This window comes from Stenella coeruleoalba (genome assembly GCF_951394435.1).
Source record: "Stenella coeruleoalba genome assembly, contig: scaffold_92, whole genome shotgun sequence".
In the NCBI taxonomy this organism is placed as follows: Eukaryota; Metazoa; Chordata; class Mammalia; order Artiodactyla; family Delphinidae; genus Stenella; species Stenella coeruleoalba.
The window spans coordinates 981,323-1,003,204 of NW_027645961.1; the positions used below are offsets into that span (position 1 = coordinate 981,323).

Consider the following 21,882-nt stretch of genomic DNA (forward strand, 5'->3'; position numbering starts at 1 on the left):
AAAAAACAAAGCAACAGAACCTAGGGCACTTCCACTTATGGTCCTATAGCTTAGGGAAATTAAAATCAAAAAGACACAGCCACCCCAAAGTTTGGAACGGCTCTGTTTACAAGAACCTCGTTTACAGTACAAGTTCAACATCGCAGAAAGTGAAAAATGGATAAAGAAGTTGTGGTATTTACTTACAAAGCAATATCACTCAGCAATGAAATCTGTGTCATCAGGCCCTTAGCAGCACAATGAGTGGATTCAGGTATGATGATTCTAACTGAAATAAGTCACACAGAAAAAGAAACATCATAAGATATCAGTAATACACGGAATGTAAACTTGGCTACACAGGAACTGAATTACAGAACAGAACAGGGTCTCAAATTTAGAAAACCAACTTATGCTTGCTTAAGGGTAAAGGTGAGTTGGGGTGCTGCATAAAACCAGAGATTGAAATGAGCACAGATAAAGTTCCTTAGGCCAAATATGGAATAGACAAGAGCTACTCCTTGCTCAACGAAATGGACTCAACACCCCATATTAAACGCCTAAGAATGTACCTGACTAGTAAGTATCTTAAAACCTATGGATTGCTATGTCTCCAAAAGAGAATCAAGCGTGTGTACAGGGGCATAAACGCAGCAGTGATAGGATTGGAGAGGTTCGGTGAGCAAATGAAGACCCTTTGAAGTCATATTGCATGGTACCCATTCCACGGGTCTCAACTCTCCAGGTTTAAGGTATTCTTCCTTCAGCTAAAACATGCATGTGGAACCCAGAGTATGATCAACCATGTGAACGGGAGACGTGTTCAAATATGTCTCAGTTTTCCTCGCCTGGTACTCGGGTGCAACATTCCAGACGCTTTACTAACACTCTCCCGACTTGGAGAGTCAGTCCCTTTAACCTCCTGTTTGGCCCAGTTTGCAATTTCTGCGGAAGATGAACAGGAATAGTGAGAATCAATGAGAGGCTAGCTGGAGGTGTCTGAACGGGCAAATTTAACTCTCATTTCCCACCAGGAAGAGGAATTAACCAAAAACTCAGCATGCCTGGCCGGAACCAGATTAGGGCCTGAAGCCATCCTGCGGTGTTGCGGCCAGGTCACAAGAAAGCGAGTTGAAGAAAGGAGCTCAGGGGCACTGTAATTCACAAACCTGCAGAGTTATAAATGACAGCTATCGTCCAAAAATAGACTGAAGTAAGGCTGCCAAGAGGACTTGAAAGCGGGGCAGAATTGCAGGAAACCGATTTCAGGAGGTAGACTGGAATTGCATTGAAAGCATAGGAAGAGAGGCAGAACGTCCACAATGATGCACTTGGCCAAAAAGGGCGTATGCGTTTTTTCCTGAATATATTCAGGAAAAAACGCATACGCACTTTTTGGCCAACCAAGCAAGCTTGCAAAGGAAATCTGCACTACAATGAAGTCTCACTTCCCCCCGGTCAAAAGGGCCATCTGAAAAAAGTGTAAAATCCAGAAAGGCAGGACAGGCCATGGAGAACTGGGAGCCTTGTTATGCTGATGGGCGGGATGTAAATTGCCAACAACCACTCGGGAGAAGTGTATGGTGTTTCCTGAAACATCTAAAAAACAAAGCAACAGAACCTAGGGCACTTCCACTTATGGTCCTATAGCTTAGGGAAATTAAAATCAAAAAGACACAGCCACCCCAAAGTTTGGAACGGCTCTGTTTACAAGAACCTCGTTTACAGTACAAGTTCAACATCGCAGAAAGTGAAAAATGGATAAAGAAGTTGTGGTATTTACTTACAAAGCAATATCACTCAGCAATGAAATCTGTGTCATCAGGCCCTTAGCATCACAATGAGTGGATTCAGGTATGATGATTCTAACTGAAATAAGTCACACAGAAAAAGAAACATCATAAGATATCAGTAATACACGGAATGTAAACTTGGCTACACAGGAACTGAATTACAGAACAGAACAGGGTCTCAAATTTAGAAAACCAACTTATGCTTGCTTAAGGGTAAAGGAGAGTTGGGGTGCTGCATAAAACCAGAGATTGAAATGAGCACAGATAAAGTTCCTTAGGCCAAATATGGAATAGACAAGAGCTACTCCTTGCTCAACAAAATGGACTCAACACCGCATATTAAACGCCTAAGAATGTACCTGACTAGTAAGTATCTTAAAACCTATGGATTGCTATGTCTCCAAAAGAGAATCAAGCGTGTGTACAGGGGCATAAACGCAGCAGTGATAGGATTGGAGAGGTTCGGTGAGCAAATGAAGACCCTTTGAAGTCATATTGCATGGTACCCATTCCACGGGTCTCAACTCTCCAGGTTTAAGGTATTCTTCCTTCAGCTAAAACATGCATGTGGAACCCAGAGTATGATCAACCATGTGAACGGGAGACGTGTTCAAATATGTCTCAGTTTTCCTCCCCTGGTACTCGGGTGCAACATTCCAGACGCTTTACTAACACTCTCCCGACTTGGAGAGTCAGTCCCTTTAACCTCCTGTTTGGCCCAGTTTGCAATTTCTGCGGAAGATGAACAGGAATAGTGAGAATCAATGAGAGGCTAGCTGGAGGTGTCTGAACGGGCAAATTTAACTCTCATTTCCCACCAGGAAGAGGAATTAACCAAAAACTCAGCATGCCTGGCTGGAACCAGATTAGGGCCTGAAGCCATCCTGCGGTGTTGCGGCCAGGTCACAAGAAAGCGAGTTGAAGAAAGGAGCTCAGGGGCACTGTAATTCACAAACCTGCAGAGTTATAAATGACAGCTATCGTCCAAAAATAGACTGAAGTAAGGCTGCCAAGAGGACTTGAAAGCGGGGCAGAATTGCAGGAAACCGATTTCAGGAGGTAGACTGGAATTGCATTGAAAGCATAGGAAAAGAGGCAGAACGTCCACAATGATGCACTTGGCCAAAAAGGGCGTATGCGTTTTTTCCTGAATATATTCAGGAAAAAACGCATACGCACTTTTTGGCCAACCAAGCAAGCTTGCAAAGGAAATCTGCACTACAATGAAGTCTCACTTCCCCCCGGTCAAAAGGGCCATCTGAAAAAAGTGTAAAATCCAGAAAGGCAGGACAGGCCATGGAGAACTGGGAGCCTTGTTATGCTGATGGGCGGGATGTAAATTGCCAACAACCACTCGGGAGAAGTGTATGGTGTTTCCTGAAACATCTAAAAAACAAAGCAACAGAACCTAGGGCACTTCCACTTATGGCCCTATAGCTTAGGGAAATTAAAATCAAAAAGACACAGCCACCCCAAAGTTTGGAACGGCTCTGTTTACAAGAACCTCGTTTACAGTACAAGTTCAACATCGCAGAAAGTGAAAAATGGATAAAGAAGTTGTGGTATTTACTTACAAAGCAATATCACTCAGCAATGAAATCTGTGTCATCAGGCCCTTAGCAGCACAATGAGTGGATTCAGGTATGATGATTCTAACTGATATAAGTCACACAGAAAAAGAAACATCATAAGATATCAGTAATACACGGAATGTAAACTTGGCTACACAACAACTGAATTACAGAACAGAACAGGGTCTCAAATTTAGAAAACCAACTTATTCTTGCTTAAGGGTAAAGGTGAGTTGGGGTGCTGCATAAAACCAGAGATTGAAATGAGCACAGATAAAGTTCCTTAAGCCAAATATGGAATAGACAAGAGCTACTCCTTGCTCAACGAAATGGACTCAACACCCCATATTAAACGCCTAAGAATGTACATTACTAGTAAGTATCTTAAAACCTATGGATTGCTATGTCTCCGAAAGAGAATCAAGCATGTGTACAGGGGCATAAACGCAGCAGTGATAGGATTGGAGAGGTTCGGTGAGCAAATGAAGACCCTTTGAAGTCATATTGCATGGTACCCATTCCACGGGTCTCAACTCTCCAGGTTTAAGGTATTCTTCCTTCAGCTAAAACATGCATGTGGAACCTAGAGTATGATCAACCATGTGAACGGGAGACGTGTTCAAATATGTCTCAGTTTTCCTCCCCTGGTACTCGGGTGCAACATTCCAGACGCTTTACTAACACTCTCCCCACTTGGAGAGTCAGTCCCTTTAACCTCCTGTTTGGCCCAGTTTGCAATTTCTGCGGAAGATGAACAGGAATAGCGAGAACCAATGAGAGGCTAGCTGGAGGTGTCTGGACGGGCAAATTTAACTCTCATTTCCCACCAGGAAGAGGAATTAACCAAAGGCTCAGCATGCCGGGCCGGAACCAGATTAGGGCCTGAAGCCATCCTGCGGTGTTGCGGCCAGGTCACAAGAAAGCGAGTTGAAGAAAGGAGCTCAGGGGCACTGTAATTCACAAACCTGCAGAGTTATAAATGACAGCTATCGTCCAAAAATAGACTGAAGTAAGGCTGCCAAGAGGACTTGAAAGCGGGGCAGAATTGCAGGAAACCGATTTCAGGAGGTAGACTGGAATTGCATTGAAAGCATAGGAAAAGAGGCAGAACGTCCACAATGATGCACTTGGCCAAAAAGGGCGTGTACGTTTTTTCCTGAATATATTCAGGAAAAAACGCATACGCACTTTTTGGCCAACCAAGCAAGCTTGCAAAGGAAATCTGCACTACAATGAAGTCTCACTTCCCCCCGGTCAAAAGGGCCATCTGAAAAAAGTGTAAAATCCAGAAAGGCAGGACAGGCCATGGAGAACTGGGAGCCTTGTTATGCTGATGGGCGGGATGTAAATTGCCAACAGACACTTGGGAGAAGTGTATGGTGTTTCCTGAAACATCTAAAAAACAAAGCAACAGAGCCTAGGGCACTGCCACTTATGGTCCTATAGCTTAGGGAAATTAAAATCAAAATGACACAGCCACCCCAAAGTTTGGGACGCCTCTGTTTACAAGAACATCGTTTACAGTACAAGTTCAACATTGCAGAAAGTGAAAAATGGATAAAGAAGTTGTGGTATTTACTTACAAAGCAATATCACTCAGCAATGAAATCTATGTCATCAGGCCCTTAGCATCACAATGAGTGGATTCAGGTATGATGATTCTAACTGAAATAAGTCACACAGAAAAAGAAACATCATAAGATATCAGTAATACACGGAATGTAAACTTGGCTACACAGGAACTGAATTACAGAACAGAACAGGGTCTCAAATTTAGAAAACCAACTTATGCTTGCTTAAGGGTAAAGGTGAGTTGGGGTGCTGCATAAAACCAGAGATTGAAATGAGCACAGATAAAGTTCCTTAGGCCAAATATGGAATAGACAAGAGCTACTCCTTGCTCAACGAAATGGACTCAACACCGCATATTAAACGCCTAAGAATGTACCTGACTAGTAAGTATCTTAAAACCTATGGATTGCTATGTCTCCAAAAGAGAATCAAGCGTGTGTACAGGGGCATAAACGCAGCAGTGATAGGATTGGAGAGGTTCGGTGAGCAAATGAAGACCCTTTGAAGTCATATTGCATGGTACCCATTCCACGGGTCTCAACTCTCCAGGTTTAAGGTATTCTTCCTTCAGCTAAAACATGCATGTGGAACCCAGAGTATGATCAACCATGTGAACGGGAGACGTGTTCAAATATGTCTCAGTTTTCCTCCCCTGGTACTCGGGTGCAACATTCCAGACGCTTTACTAACACTCTCCCGACTTGGAGAGTCAGTCCCTTTAACCTCCTGTTTGGCCCAGTTTGCAATTTCTGCGGAAGATGAACAGGAATAGTGAGAATCAATGAGAGGCTAGCTGGAGGTGTCTGAACGGGCAAATTTAACTCTCATTTCCCACCAGGAAGAGGAATTAACCAAAAACTCAGCATGCCTGGCCGGAACCAGATTAGGGCCTGAAGCCATCCTGCGGTGTTGCGGCCAGGTCACAAGAAAGCGAGTTGAAGAAAGGAGCTCAGGGGCACTGTAATTCACAAACCTGCAGAGTTATAAATGACAGCTATCGTCCAAAAATATACTGAAGTAAGGCTGCCAAGAGGACTTGAAAGCGGGGCAGAATTGCAGGAAACCGATTTCAGGAGGTAGACTGGAATTGCATTGAAAGCATAGGAAAAGAGGCAGAACGTCCACAATGATGCACTTGGCCAAAAAAGGCATATGCGTTTTTTCCTGAATATATTCAGGAAAAAACGCATACGCCCTTTTTGGCCAACCAAGCAAGCTTGCAAAGGAAATCTGCACTACAATGAAGTCTCACTTCCCCCCGGTCAAAAGGGCCATCTGAAAAAAGTGTAAAATCCAGAAAGGCAGGACAGGCCATGGAGAACTGGGAGCCTTGTTATGCTGATGGGCGGGATGTAAATTGCCAACAACCACTCGGGAGAAGTGTATGGTGTTTCCTGAAACAACTAAAAAACAAAGCAACAGAACCTAGGGCACTTCCACTTATGGCCCTATAGCTTAGGGAAATTAAAATCAAAAAGACACAGCCACCCCAAAGTTTGGAACGGCTCTGTTTACAAGAACCTCGTTTACAGTACAAGTTCAACATCGCAGAAAGTGAAAAATGGATAAAGAAGTTGTGGTATTTACTTACAAAGCAATATCACTCAGCAATGAAATCTGTGTCATCAGGCCCTTAGCAGCACAATGAGTGGATTCAGGTATGATGATTCTAACTGATATAAGTCACACAGAAAAAGAAACATCATAAGATATCAGTAATACACGGAATGTAAACTTGGCTACACAACAACTGAATTACAGAACAGAACAGGGTCTCAAATTTAGAAAACCAACTTATTCTTGCTTAAGGGTAAAGGTGAGTTGGGGTGCTGCATAAAACCAGAGATTGAAATGAGCACAGATAAAGTTCCTTAAGCCAAATATGGAATAGACAAGAGCTACTCCTTGCTCAACGAAATGGACTCAACACCCCATATTAAACGCCTAAGAATGTACATGACTAGTAAGTATCTTAAAACCTATGGATTGCTATGTCTCCGAAAGAGAATCAAGCATGTGTACAGGGGCATAAACGCAGCAGTGATAGGATTGGAGAGGTTCGGTGAGCAAATGAAGACCCTTTGAAGTCATATTGCATGGTACCCATTCCACGGGTCTCAACTCTCCAGGTTTAAGGTATTCTTCCTTCAGCTAAAACATGCATGTGGAACCTAGAGTATGATCAACCATGTGATCGGGAGACGTGTTCAAATATGTCTCAGTTTTCCTCCCCTGGTACTCGGGTGCAACATTCCAGACGCTTTACTAACACTCTCCCGACTTGGAGAGTCAGTCCCTTTAACCTCCTGTTTGGCCCAGTTTGCAATTTCTGCGGAAGATGAACAGGAATAGCGAGAACCAATGAGAGGCTAGCTGGAGGTGTCTGGACGGGCAAATTTAACTCTCATTTCCCACCAGGAAGAGGAATTAACCAAAGGCTCAGCATGCCGGGCCGGAACCAGATTAGGGCCTGAAGTCATCCTGCGGTGTTGCGGCCAGCTCAAAAGAAAGCGAGTTGAAGAAACGAGCTCAGGGGCACTGTAATTCACAAACCTGCAGAGTTATAAATGACAGCTATCGTCCAAAAATAGACTGAAGTAAGGCTGCCAAGAGGACTTGAAAGCGGGGCAGAATTGCAGGAAACCGATTTCAGGAGGTAGACTGGAATTGCATTGAAAGCATAGGAAAAGAGGCAGAACGTCCACAATGATGCACTTGGCCAAAAAGGGCGTATGCGTTTTTTCCTGAATATATTCAGGAAAAAACGCATACGCTCTTTTTGGCCAACCAAGCAAGCTTGCAAAGGAAATCTGCACTACAATGAAGTCTCACTTCCCCCCGGTCAAAAGGGCCATCTGAAAAAAGTGTAAAATCCAGAAAGGCAGGACAGGCCATGGAGAACTGGGAGCCTTGTTATGCTGATGGGCGGGATGTAAATTGCCAACAACCACTCGGGAGAAGTGTATGGTGTTTCCTGAAACAACTAAAAAACAAAGCAACAGAACCTAGGGCACTTCCACTTATGGCCCTATAGCTTAGGGAAATTAAAATCAAAAAGACACAGCCACCCCAAAGTTTGGAACGGCTCTGTTTACAAGAACCTCGTTTACAGTACAAGTTCAACATCGCAGAAAGTGAAAAATGGATAAAGAAGTTGTGGTATTTACTTACAAAGCAATATCACTCAGCAATGAAATCTGTGTCATCAGGCCCTTAGCAGCACAATGAGTGGATTCAGGTATGATGATTCTAACTGATATAAGTCACACAGAAAAAGAAACATCATAAGATATCAGTAATACACGGAATGTAAACTTGGCTACACAACAACTGAATTACAGAACAGAACAGGGTCTCAAATTTAGAAAACCAACTTATTCTTGCTTAAGGGTAAAGGTGAGTTGGGGTGCTGCATAAAACCAGAGATTGAAATGAGCACAGATAAAGTTCCTTAAGCCAAATATGGAATAGACAAGAGCTACTCCTTGCTCAACGAAATGGACTCAACACCCCATATTAAACGCCTAAGAATGTACATGACTAGTAAGTATCTTAAAACCTATGGATTGCTATGTCTCCGAAAGAGAATCAAGCATGTGTACAGGGGCATAAACGCAGCAGTGATAGGATTGGAGAGGTTCGGTGAGCAAATGAAGACCCTTTGAAGTCATATTGCATGGTACCCATTCCACGGGTCTCAACTCTCCAGGTTTAAGGTATTCTTCCTTCAGCTAAAACATGCATGTGGAACCTAGAGTATGATCAACCATGTGATCGGGAGACGTGTTCAAATATGTCTCAGTTTTCCTCCCCTGGTACTCGGGTGCAACATTCCAGACGCTTTACTAACACTCTCCCGACTTGGAGAGTCAGTCCCTTTAACCTCCTGTTTGGCCCAGTTTGCAATTTCTGCGGAAGATGAACAGGAATAGCGAGAACCAATGAGAGGCTAGCTGGAGGTGTCTGGACGGGCAAATTTAACTCTCATTTCCCACCAGGAAGAGGAATTAACCAAAGGCTCAGCATGCCGGGCCGGAACCAGATTAGGGCCTGAAGTCATCCTGCGGTGTTGCGGCCAGCTCAAAAGAAAGCGAGTTGAAGAAACGAGCTCAGGGGCACTGTAATTCACAAACCTGCAGAGTTATAAATGACAGCTATCGTCCAAAAATAGACTGAAGTAAGGCTGCCAAGAGGACTTGAAAGCGGGGCAGAATTGCAGGAAACCGATTTCAGGAGGTAGACTGGAATTGCATTGAAAGCATAGGAAAAGAGGCAGAACGTCCACAATGATGCACTTGGCCAAAAAGGGCGTATGCGTTTTTTCCTGAATATATTCAGGAAAAAACGCATACGCTCTTTTTGGCCAACCAAGCAAGCTTGCAAAGGAAATCTGCACTACAATGAAGTCTCACTTCCCCCCGGTCAAAAGGGCCATCTGATAAAAGTGTAAAATCCAGAAAGGCAGGACAGGCCATGGAGAACTGGGAGCCTTGTTATGCTGATGGGCGGGATGTAAATTGCCAACAACCACTCGGGAGAAGTGTATGGTGTTTCCTGAAACATCTGAAAAACAAAGCAACAGAGCCTAGGGCACTTCCACTTATGGTCCTATAGCTTAGGGAAATTAAAATCAAAAAGACACAGCCACCCCAAAGTTTGGGACGCCTCCGTTTACAAGAACCTCGTTTACCGTACAAGTTCAATATCACAGAAAGTGAAAAATGGATAAAGAACTTGTGGTACTTACGTACAATGCAGTATCACTCAGCAATTAAATCTATGTCATCAGGCCCATAGCAGCATAATGAGTGGATTCAGGTACGATGATTCTAACTGAAATAAGTCACACAGAAAAAGAAACATCATAAGATATCACTAATACACGGAATGTAAACTTGGTTACACAGGAACTGCATTCCAAAACAGAACAGGGTCTCAAATTTAGAAAACCAACTTATACTTGCTTAAGGGGAAAGGTGAGTTGGGGTGCTGCATAAAACCAGAGATTGAAATGAGCACAGATAAAGTTCCTTAAGCCAAATATGGAATAGACAAGCGCTACTCCTTGCTCAACGAAATGGACTCAACACCGCATATTAAACGCCTAAGAATGTACCTGACTTGTAAGTATCTTAAAACCTATGGATTGCTATGTCTCCAAAAGAGAATCAAGCATGTGTACAGTGGCATAAACGCAGCAGTGATAGGATTGGAGAGGTTCGGTGAGCAAATGAAGACCCTTTGAAGTCATATTGCATGGTACCCATTCCACGGGTTTCAACTACCCAGGTTTAAGGTATTCTTCCTTCAGCTAAAACATGCATGTGGAACCTAGAGTATGATCAACCATGTGATCGGGAGACGTGTTCAAATATGTCTCAGTTTTCCTCCCCTGGTACTCGGGTGCAACATTCCAGACGCTTTTCTAACACTCTCCCCACTTGGAGAGTCAGTCCCTTTAACCTCCTGTTTGGCCCAGTTTGCAATTTCTGCGGAAGATGAACAGGAATAGCGAGAACCAATGAGAGGCTAGCTGGAGGTGTCTGGACGGGCAAATTTAACTCTCATTTCCCACCAGGAAGAGGAATTAACCAAAAGCTCAGCATGCCGGGCCGGAACCAGATTAGGGCCTGAAGCCATCCTGCGGTGTTGCGGCCAGGTCACAAGAAAGCGAGTTGAAGAAAGGAGCTCAGGGGCACTGTAATTCACAAACCTGCAGAGTTATAAATGACAGCTATCGTCCAAAAATAGACTGAAGTAAGGCTGCCAAGAGGATTTGAAAGCGGGACAGAATTGCAGGAAACCGATTTCAGGAGGTAGACTGGAATTGCATTGAAAGCATAGGAAAAGAGGCAGAACGTCCACAATGATGCACTTGGCCAAAAAGGGCGTATGCGTTTTTTCCTGAATATATTCAGGAAAAAACGCATACGCCCTTTTTGGCCAACCAAGCAAGCTTGCAAAGGAAATCTGCACTACAATGAAGTCTCACTTCCCCCCGGTCAAAAGAGTCATCTGAAAAAAGTGTAAAATCCAGAAAGGCAGGACAGGCCATGGAGAACTGGGAGCCTTGTTATGCTGATGGGCGGGATGTAAATTGCCAACCGACACTCCGGAAAAGTGTATGGTGTTTCCTGAAACATCTAAAAAACAAAGCAACAGAGCCTAGGGCACTGCCACTTATGGTCCTATAGCTTAGGGAAATTAAAATCAAAAAGACACAGCCACCCCAAAGTTTGGAATGGCTCTGTTTACAAGAACCTCGTTTACAGTACAAGTTCAACATCGCAGAAAGTGAAAAATGGATAAAGAAGTTGTGGTATTTACTTAAAAAGCAATATCACTCAGCAATGAAATCTATGTCATCAGGCCCTTAGCAACACAATGAGTGGATTCAGGTATGATGATTCTAACTGAAATAAGTCACACAGAAAAAGAAACATCATAAGATATCAGTAATACACGGAATGTAAACTTGGCTACACAGGAACTGAATTACAGAACAGAACAGGGTCTCAAATTTAGAAAACCAACTTATGCTTGCTTAAGGGTAAAGGTGAGTTGGGGTGCTGCATAAAACCAGAGATTGAAATGAGCACAGATAAAGTTCCTTAGGCCAAATATGGAATAGACAAGAGCTACTCCTTGCTCAACGAAATGGACTCAACACCGCATATTAAACGCCTAAGAATGTACCTGACTTGTAAGTATCTTAAAACCTATGGATTGCTATGTCTCCAAAAGAGAATCAAGCGTGTGTACAGGGGCATAAACGCAGCAGTGATAGGATTGGAGAGGTTCGGTGAGCAAATGAAGACCCTTTGAAGTCATATTGCATGGTACCCATTCCACGGGTCTCAACTCTCCAGGTTTAAGGTATTCTTCCTTCAGCTAAAACATGCATGTGGAACCCAGAGTATGATCAACCATGTGAACGGGAGACGTGTTCAAATATGTCTCAGTTTTCCTCCCCTGGTACTCGGGTGCAACATTCCAGACGCTTTACTAACACTCTCCCGACTTGGAGAGTCAGTCCCTTTAACCTCCTGTTTGGCCCAGTTTGCAATTTCTGTGGAAGATGAACAGGAATAGTGAGAATCAATGAGAGGCTAGCTGGAGGTGTCTGAACGGGCAAATTTAACTCTCATTTCCCACCAGGAAGAGGAATTAACCAAAAACTCAGCATGCCTGGCCGGAACCAGATTAGGGCCTGAAGCCATCCTGCGGTGTTGCGGCCAGGTCACAAGAAAGCGAGTTGAAGAAAGGAGCTCAGGGGCACTGTAATTCACAAACCTGCAGAGTTATAAATGACAGCTATCGTCCAAAAATATACTGAAGTAAGGCTGCCAAGAGGACTTGAAAGCGGGGCAGAATTGCAGGAAACCGATTTCAGGAGGTAGACTGGAATTGCATTGAAAGCATAGGAAAAGAGGCAGAACGTCCACAATGATGCACTTGGCCAAAAAGGGCATATGCGTTTTTTCCTGAATATATTCAGGAAAAAACGCATACGCCCTTTTTGGCCAACCAAGCAAGCTTGCAAAGGAAATCTGCACTACAATGAAGTCTCACTTCCCCCCGGTCAAAAGGGCCATCTGAAAAAAGTGTAAAATCCAGAAAGGCAGGACAGGCCATGGAGAACTGGGAGCCTTGTTATGCTGATGGGCGGGATGTAAATTGCCAACAACCACTCGGGAGAAGTGTATGGTGTTTCCTGAAACAACTAAAAAACAAAGCAACAGAACCTAGGGCACTTCCACTTATGGCCCTATAGCTTAGGGAAATTAAAATCAAAAAGACACAGCCACCCCAAAGTTTGGAACGGCTCTGTTTACAAGAACCTCGTTTACAGTACAAGTTCAACATCGCAGAAAGTGAAAAATGGATAAAGAAGTTGTGGTATTTACTTACAAAGCAATATCACTCAGCAATGAAATCTGTGTCATCAGGCCCTTAGCAGCACAATGAGTGGATTCAGGTATGATGATTCTAACTGAAATAAGTCACACAGAAAAAGAAACATCATAAGATATCAGTAATACACGGAATGTAAACTTGGCTACACAACAACTGAATTACAGAACAGAACAGGGTCACAAATTTAGAAAACCAACTTATTCTTGCTTAAGGGTAAAGGTGAGTTGGGGTGCTGCATAAAACCAGAGATTGAAATGAGCACAGATAAAGTTCCTTAAGCCAAATATGGAATAGACAAGAGCTACTCCTTGCTCAACGAAATGGACTCAACACCCCATATTAAACGCCTAAGAATGTACATGACTAGTAAGTATCTTAAAACCTATGGATTGCTATGTCTCCGAAAGAGAATCAAGCATGTGTACAGGGGCATAAACGCAGCAGTGATAGGATTGGAGAGGTTCGGTGAGCAAATGAAGACCCTTTGAAGTCATATTGCATGGTACCCATTCCACGGGTCTCAACTCTCCAGGTTTAAGGTATTCTTCCTTCAGCTAAAACATGCATGTGGAACCTAGAGTATGATCAACCATGTGATCGGGAGACGTGTTCAAATATGTCTCAGTTTTCCTCCCCTGGTACTCGGGTGCAACATTCCAGACGCTTTACTAACACTCTCCCGACTTGGAGAGTCAGTCCCTTTAACCTCCTGTTTGGCCCAGTTTGCAATTTCTGCGGAAGATGAACAGGAATAGCGAGAACCAATGAGAGGCTAGCTGGAGGTGTCTGGACGGGCAAATTTAACTCTCATTTCCCACCAGGAAGAGGAATTAACCAAAGGCTCAGCATGCCGGGCCGGAACCAGATTAGGGCCTGAAGTCATCCTGCGGTGTTGCGGCCAGCTCAAAAGAAAGCGAGTTGAAGAAACGAGCTCAGGGGCACTGTAATTCACAAACCTGCAGAGTTATAAATGACAGCTATCGTCCAAAAATAGACTGAAGTAAGGCTGCCAAGAGGACTTGAAAGCGGGGCAGAATTGCAGGAAACCGATTTCAGGAGGTAGACTGGAATTGCATTGAAAGCATAGGAAAAGAGGCAGAACGTCCACAATGATGCACTTGGCCAAAAAGGGCGTATGCGTTTTTTCCTGAATATATTCAGGAAAAAACGCATACGCTCTTTTTGGCCAACCAAGCAAGCTTGCAAAGGAAATCTGCACTACAATGAAGTCTCACTTCCCCCCGGTCAAAAGGGCCATCTGATAAAAGTGTAAAATCCAGAAAGGCAGGACAGGCCATGGAGAACTGGGAGCCTTGTTATGCTGATGGGCGGGATGTAAATTGCCAACAACCACTCGGGAGAAGTGTATGGTGTTTCCTGAAACATCTGAAAAACAAAGCAACAGAGCCTAGGGCACTTCCACTTATGGTCCTATAGCTTAGGGAAATTAAAATCAAAAAGACACAGCCACCCCAAAGTTTGGGACGCCTCCGTTTACAAGAACCTCGTTTACCGTACAAGTTCAATATCACAGAAAGTGAAAAATGGATAAAGAACTTGTGGTACTTACGTACAATGCAGTATCACTCAGCAATTAAATCTATGTCATCAGGCCCATAGCAGCATAATGAGTGGATTCAGGTACGATGATTCTAACTGAAATAAGTCACACAGAAAAAGAAACATCATAAGATATCACTAATACACGGAATGTAAACTTGGTTACACAGGAACTGCATTCCAAAACAGAACAGGGTCTCAAATTTAGAAAACCAACTTATACTTGCTTAAGGGGAAAGGTGAGTTGGGGTGCTGCATAAAACCAGAGATTGAAATGAGCACAGATAAAGTTCCTTAAGCCAAATATGGAATAGACAAGCGCTACTCCTTGCTCAACGAAATGGACTCAACACCGCATATTAAACGCCTAAGAATGTACCTGACTTGTAAGTATCTTAAAACCTATGGATTGCTATGTCTCCAAAAGAGAATCAAGCATGTGTACAGTGGCATAAACGCAGCAGTGATAGGATTGGAGAGGTTCGGTGAGCAAATGAAGACCCTTTGAAGTCATATTGCATGGTACCCATTCCACGGGTTTCAACTACCCAGGTTTAAGGTATTCTTCCTTCAGCTAAAACATGCATGTGGAACCTAGAGTATGATCAACCATGTGATCGGGAGACGTGTTCAAATATGTCTCAGTTTTCCTCCCCTGGTACTCGGGTGCAACATTCCAGACGCTTTTCTAACACTCTCCCCACTTGGAGAGTCAGTCCCTTTAACCTCCTGTTTGGCCCAGTTTGCAATTTCTGCGGAAGATGAACAGGAATAGCGAGAACCAATGAGAGGCTAGCTGGAGGTGTCTGGACGGGCAAATTTAACTCTCATTTCCCACCAGGAAGAGGAATTAACCAAAAGCTCAGCATGCCGGGCCGGAACCAGATTAGGGCCTGAAGCCATCCTGCGGTGTTGCGGCCAGGTCACAAGAAAGCGAGTTGAAGAAAGGAGCTCAGGGGCACTGTAATTCACAAACCTGCAGAGTTATAAATGACAGCTATCGTCCAAAAATAGACTGAAGTAAGGCTGCCAAGAGGATTTGAAAGCGGGACAGAATTGCAGGAAACCGATTTCAGGAGGTAGACTGGAATTGCATTGAAAGCATAGGAAAAGAGGCAGAACGTCCACAATGATGCACTTGGCCAAAAAGGGCGTATGCGTTTTTTCCTGAATATATTCAGGAAAAAACGCATACGCCCTTTTTGGCCAACCAAGCAAGCTTGCAAAGGAAATCTGCACTACAATGAAGTCTCACTTCCCCCCGGTCAAAAGAGTCATCTGAAAAAAGTGTAAAATCCAGAAAGGCAGGACAGGCCATGGAGAACTGGGAGCCTTGTTATGCTGATGGGCGGGATGTAAATTGCCAACCGACACTCCGGAAAAGTGTATGGTGTTTCCTGAAACATCTAAAAAACAAAGCAACAGAGCCTAGGGCACTGCCACTTATGGTCCTATAGCTTAGGGAAATTAAAATCAAAAAGACACAGCCACCCCAAAGTTTGGAATGGCTCTGTTTACAAGAACCTCGTTTACAGTACAAGTTCAACATCGCAGAAAGTGAAAAATGGATAAAGAAGTTGTGGTATTTACTTAAAAAGCAATATCACTCAGCAATGAAATCTATGTCATCAGGCCCTTAGCAACACAATGAGTGGATTCAGGTATGATGATTCTAACTGAAATAAGTCACACAGAAAAAGAAACATCATAAGATATCAGTAATACACGGAATGTAAACTTGGCTACACAGGAACTGAATTACAGAACAGAACAGGGTCTCAAATTTAGAAAACCAACTTATGCTTGCTTAAGGGTAAAGGTGAGTTGGGGTGCTGCATAAAACCAGAGATTGAAATGAGCACAGATAAAGTTCCTTAGGCCAAATATGGAATAGACAAGAGCTACTCCTTGCTCAACGAAATGGACTCAACACCGCATATTAAACGCCTAAGAATGTACCTGACTTGTAAGTATCTTAAAACCTATGGATTGCTATGTCTCCAAAAGAGAATCAAGCGTGTGTACAGGGGCATAAACGCAGCAGTGATAGGATTGGAGAGGTTCGGTGAGCAAATGAAGACCCTTTGAAGTCATATTGCATGGTACCCATTCCACGGGTCTCAACTCTCCAGGTTTAAGGTATTCTTCCTTCAGCTAAAACATGCATGTGGAACCCAGAGTATGATCAACCATGTGAACGGGAGACGTGTTCAAATATGTCTCAGTTTTCCTCCCCTGGTACTCGGGTGCAACATTCCAGACGCTTTACTAACACTCTCCCGACTTGGAGAGTCAGTCCCTTTAACCTCCTGTTTGGCCCAGTTTGCAATTTCTGTGGAAGATGAACAGGAATAGTGAGAATCAATGAGAGGCTAGCTGGAGGTGTCTGAACGGGCAAATTTAACTCTCATTTCCCACCAGGAAGAGGAATTAACCAAAAACTCAGCATGCCTGGCCGGAACCAGATTAGGGCCTGAAGCCATCCTGCGGTGTTGCGGCCAGGTCACAAGAAAGCGAGTTGAAGAAAGGAGCTCAGGGGCACTGTAATTCACAAACCTGCAGAGTTATAAATGACAGCTATCGTCCAAAAATATACTGAAGTAAGGCTGCCAAGAGGACTTGAAAGCGGGGCAGAATTGCAGGAAACCGATTTCAGGAGGTAGACTGGAATTGCATTGAAAGCATAGGAAAAGAGGCAGAACGTCCACAATGATGCACTTGGCCAAAAAGGGCATATGCGTTTTTTCCTGAATATATTCAGGAAAAAACGCATACGCCCTTTTTGGCCAACCAAGCAAGCTTGCAAAGGAAATCTGCACTACAATGAAGTCTCACTTCCCCCCGGTCAAAAGGGCCATCTGAAAAAAGTGTAAAATCCAGAAAGGCAGGACAGGCCATGGAGAACTGGGAGCCTTGTTATGCTGATGGGCGGGATGTAAATTGCCAACAACCACTCGGGAGAAGTGTATGGTGTTTCCTGAAACAACTAAAAAACAAAGCAACAGAACCTAGGGCACTTCCACTTATGGCCCTATAGCTTAGGGAAATTAAAATCAAAAAGACACAGCCACCCCAAAGTTTGGAACGGCTCTGTTTACAAGAACCTCGTTTACAGTACAAGTTCAACATCGCAGAAAGTGAAAAATGGATAAAGAAGTTGTGGTATTTACTTACAAAGCAATATCACTCAGCAATGAAATCTGTGTCATCAGGCCCTTAGCAGCACAATGAGTGGATTCAGGTATGATGATTCTAACTGAAATAAGTCACACAGAAAAAGAAACATCATAAGATATCAGTAATACACGGAATGTAAACTTGGCTACACAACAACTGAATTACAGAACAGAACAGGGTCACAAATTTAGAAAACCAACTTATTCTTGCTTAAGGGTAAAGGTGAGTTGGGGTGCTGCATAAAACCAGAGATTGAAATGAGCACAGATAAAGTTCCTTAAGCCAAATATGGAATAGACAAGAGCTACTCCTTGCTCAACGAAATGGACTCAACACCCCATATTAAACGCCTAAGAATGTACATGACTAGTAAATATCTTAAAACCTATGGATTGCTATGTCTCCGAAAGAGAATCAAGCATGTGTACAGGGGCATAAACGCAGCAGTGATAGGATTGGAGAGGTTCGGTGAGCAAATGAAGACCCTTTGAAGTCATATTGCATGGTACCCATTCCACGGGTCTCAACTCTCCAGGTTTAAGGTATTCTTCCTTCAGCTAAAACATGCATGTGGAACCTAGAGTATGATCAACCATGTGATCGGGAGACGTGTTCAAATATGTCTCAGTTTTCCTCCCCTGGTACTCGGGTGCAACATTCCAGACACTTTACTAACACTCTCCCCACTTGGAGAGTCAGTCCCTTTAACCTCCTGTTTGGCCCAGTTTGCAATTTCTGCGGAAGATGAACAGGAATAGCGAGAACCAATGAGAGGCTAGCTGGAGGTGTCTGGACGGGCAAATTTAACTCTCATTTCCCACCAGGAAGAGGAATTAACCAAAGGCTCAGCATGCCGGGCCGGAACCAGATTAGGGCCTGAAGTCATCCTGCGGTGTTGCGGCCAGCTCAAAAGAAAGCGAGTTGAAGAAACGAGCTCAGGGGCACTGTAATTCACAAACCTGCAGAGTTATAAATGACAGCTATCGTCCAAAAATAGACTGAAGTAAGGCTGCCAAGAGGACTTGAAAGCGGGGCAGAATTGCAGGAAACCGATTTCAGGAGGTAGACTGGAATTGCATTGAAAGCATAGGAAAAGAGGCAGAACGTCCACAATGATGCACTTGGCCAAAAAGGGCGTATGCGTTTTTTCCTGAATATATTCAGGAAAAAACGCATACGCTCTTTTTGGCCAACCAAGCAAGCTTGCAAAGGAAATCTGCACTACAATGAAGTCTCACTTCCCCCCGGTCAAAAGGGCCATCTGAAAAAAGTGTAAAATCCAGAAAGGCAGGACAGGCCATGGAGAACTGGGAGCCTTGTTATGCTGATGGGCGGGATGTAAATTGCCAACAACCACTCAGGAGAAGTGTATGGTGTTTCCTGAAACATCTGAAAAACAAAGCAACAGAGCCTAGGGCACTTCCACTTATGGTCCTATAGCTTAGGGAAATTAAAATCAAAAAGACACAGCCACCCCAAAGTTTGGGACGCCTCCGTTTACAAGAACCTCGTTTACCGTACAAGTTCAATATCACAGAAAGTGAAAAATGGATAAAGAACTTGTGGTACTTACGTACAATGCAGTATCACTCAGCAATTAAATCTATGTCATCAGGCCCATAGCAGCATAATGAGTGGATTCAGGTACGATGATTCTAACTGAAATAAGTCACACAGAAAAAGAAACATCATAAGATATCACTAATACACGGAATGTAAACTTGGTTACACAGGAACTGCATTCCAAAACAGAACAGGGTCTCAAATTTAGAAAACCAACTTATACTTGCTTAAGGGGAAAGGTGAGTTAGGGTGCTGCATAAAACCAGAGATTGAAATGAGCACAGATAAAGTTCCTTAAGCCAAATATGGAATAGACAAGCGCTACTCCTTGGTCAACGAAAGGGACTCAACACCGCATATTAAACGCCTAAGAATGTACCTGACTTGTAAGTATCTTAAAACCTATGGATTGCTATGTCTCCAAAAGAGAATCAAGCATGTGTACAGTGGCATAAACGCAGCAGTGATAGGATTGGAGAGGTTCGGTGAGCAAATGAAGACCCTTTGAAGTCATATTGCATGGTACCCATTCCACGGGTTTCAACTACCCAGGTTTAAGGTATTCTTCCTTCAGCTAAAACATGCATGTGGAACCTAGAGTATGATCAACCATGTGATCGGGAGACGTGTTCAAATATGTCTCAGTTTTCCTCCCCTGGTACTCGGGTGCAACATTCCAGACGCTTTTCTAACACTCTCCCCACTTGGAGAGTCAGGCCCTTTAACCTCCTGTTTGGCCCAGTTTGCAATTTCTGCGGAAGATGAACAGGAATAGCGAGAACCAATGAGAGGCTAGCTGGAGGTGTCTGGACGGGCAAATTTAACTCTCATTTCCCACCAGGAAGAGGAATTAACCAAAGGCTCAGCATGCCGGGCCGGAACCAGATTAGGGCCTGAAGCCATCCTGCGGTGTTGCGGCCAGGTCACAAGAAAGCGAGTTGAAGAAAGGAGCTCAGGGGCACTGTAATTCACAAACCTGCAGAGTTATAAATGACAGCTATCGTCCAAAAATAGACTGAAGTAAGGCTGCCAAGAGGACTTGAAAGCGGGACAGAATTGCAGGAAACCGATTTCAGGAGGTAGACTGGAATTGCATTGAAAGCATAGGAAAAGAGGCAGAACGTCCACAATGATGCACTTGGCCAAAAAGGGCGTATGCGTTTTTTCCTGAATATATTCAGGAAAAAACGCATACGCCCTTTTTGGCCAACCAAGCAAGCTTGCAAAGGAAATCTGCACTACAATGAAGTCTCACTTCCCCCCGGTTAAAAGAGCCATCTGAAAAAAGTGTAAAATCCAGAAAGGCAGGACAGGCCATGGAGAACTGGGAGCCTTGTTATGCTGATGGGCGGGATGTAAATTGCCAACAGACACTCCGGAGAAGTGTATGGTGTTTCCTGAAACATCTAAAAAACAAAGCAACAGAGCCTAGGGCACTGCCACTTATGGTCCTATAGCTTAGGGAAATTAAAATCAAAAAGACACAGCCACCCCAAAGTTTGGGACGCCTCTGTTTACAAGAACCTCGTTTACAGTACAAGTTCAACATCGCAGAAAGTGAAAAATGGATAAAGAAGTTGTGGTATTTACTTACAAAGCAATATCACTCAGCAATGAAATCTATGTCATCAGGCCTTTAGCAGCACAATGAGTGGATTCAGGTATGATGATTCTAACTGAAATAAGTCACACAGAAAAAGAAACATCATAAGATATCAGTAATACACGGAATGTAAACTTGGCTACACAGGAACTGAATTACAGAACAGAACAGGGTCTCAAATTTAGAAAACCAACTTATGCTTGCTTAAGGGTAAAGGTGAGTTGGGGTGCTGCATAAAACCAGAGATTGAAATGAGCACAGATAAAGTTCCTTAGGCCAAATATGGAATAGACAAGAGCTACTCCTTGCTCAACGAAATGGACTCAACACCGCATATTAAACGCCTAAGAATGTACCTGACTAGTAAGTATCTTAAAACCTATGGATTGCTATGTCCCCAAAAGAGAATCAAGCGTGTGTACAGGGGCATAAACGCAGCAGTGATAGGATTGGAGAGGTTCGGTGAGCAAATGAAGACCCTTTGAAGTCATATTGCATGGTACCCATTCCACGGGTCTCAACTCTCCAGGTTTAAGGTATTCTTCCTTCAGCTAAAACATGCATGTGGAACCCAGAGTATGATCAACCATGTGAACGGGAGACGTGTTCAAATATGTCTCAGTTTTCCTCGCCTGGTACTCGGGTGCAACATTCCAGACGCTTTACTAACACTCTCCCCACTTGGAGAGTCAGTCCCTTTAACCTCCTGTTTGGCCCAGTTTGCAATTTCTGCGGAAGATGAACAGGAATAGTGAGAATCAATGAGAGGCTAGCTGGAGGTGTCTGAACGGGCAAATTTAACTCTCATTTCCCACCAGGAAGAGGAATTAACCAAAAACTCAGCATGCCTGGCCGGAACCAGATTAGGGCCTGAAGCCATCCTGCGGTGTTGCGGCCAGGTCACAAGAAAGCGAGTTGAAGAAAGGAGCTCAGGGGCACTGTAATTCACAAACCTGCAGAGTTATAAATGACAGCTATCGTCCAAAAATATACTGAAGTAAGGCTGCCAAGAGGACTTGAAAGCGGGGCAGAATTGCAGGAAACCGATTTCAGGAGGTAGACTGGAATTGCATTGAAAGCATAGGAAAAGAGGCAGAACGTCCACAATGATGCACTTGGCCAAAAAGGGCATATGCGTTTTTTCCTG

At 43.7% G+C, this 21,882-nt stretch overlaps 1 long non-coding RNA gene across 1 annotated transcript in view; it reads right to left on the reverse strand.

Annotated features, from left to right (window-relative positions):
* The window catches only part of LOC307181430, a 629,793-nt gene extending 613,725 nt beyond the window's left edge, over nt 1-16,068 (reverse strand). The window contains exons 1-2 of the long non-coding RNA XR_013826760.1: nt 15,983-16,068; nt 11,243-11,324 (exon numbers count right to left, since the gene is read on the reverse strand). This is a non-coding gene — a long non-coding RNA (uncharacterized lncRNA). The remainder of the gene's footprint in view (nt 1-11,242; nt 11,325-15,982) is intronic.
* Between the last annotated feature and the right edge of the window lie 5,814 nt (nt 16,069-21,882).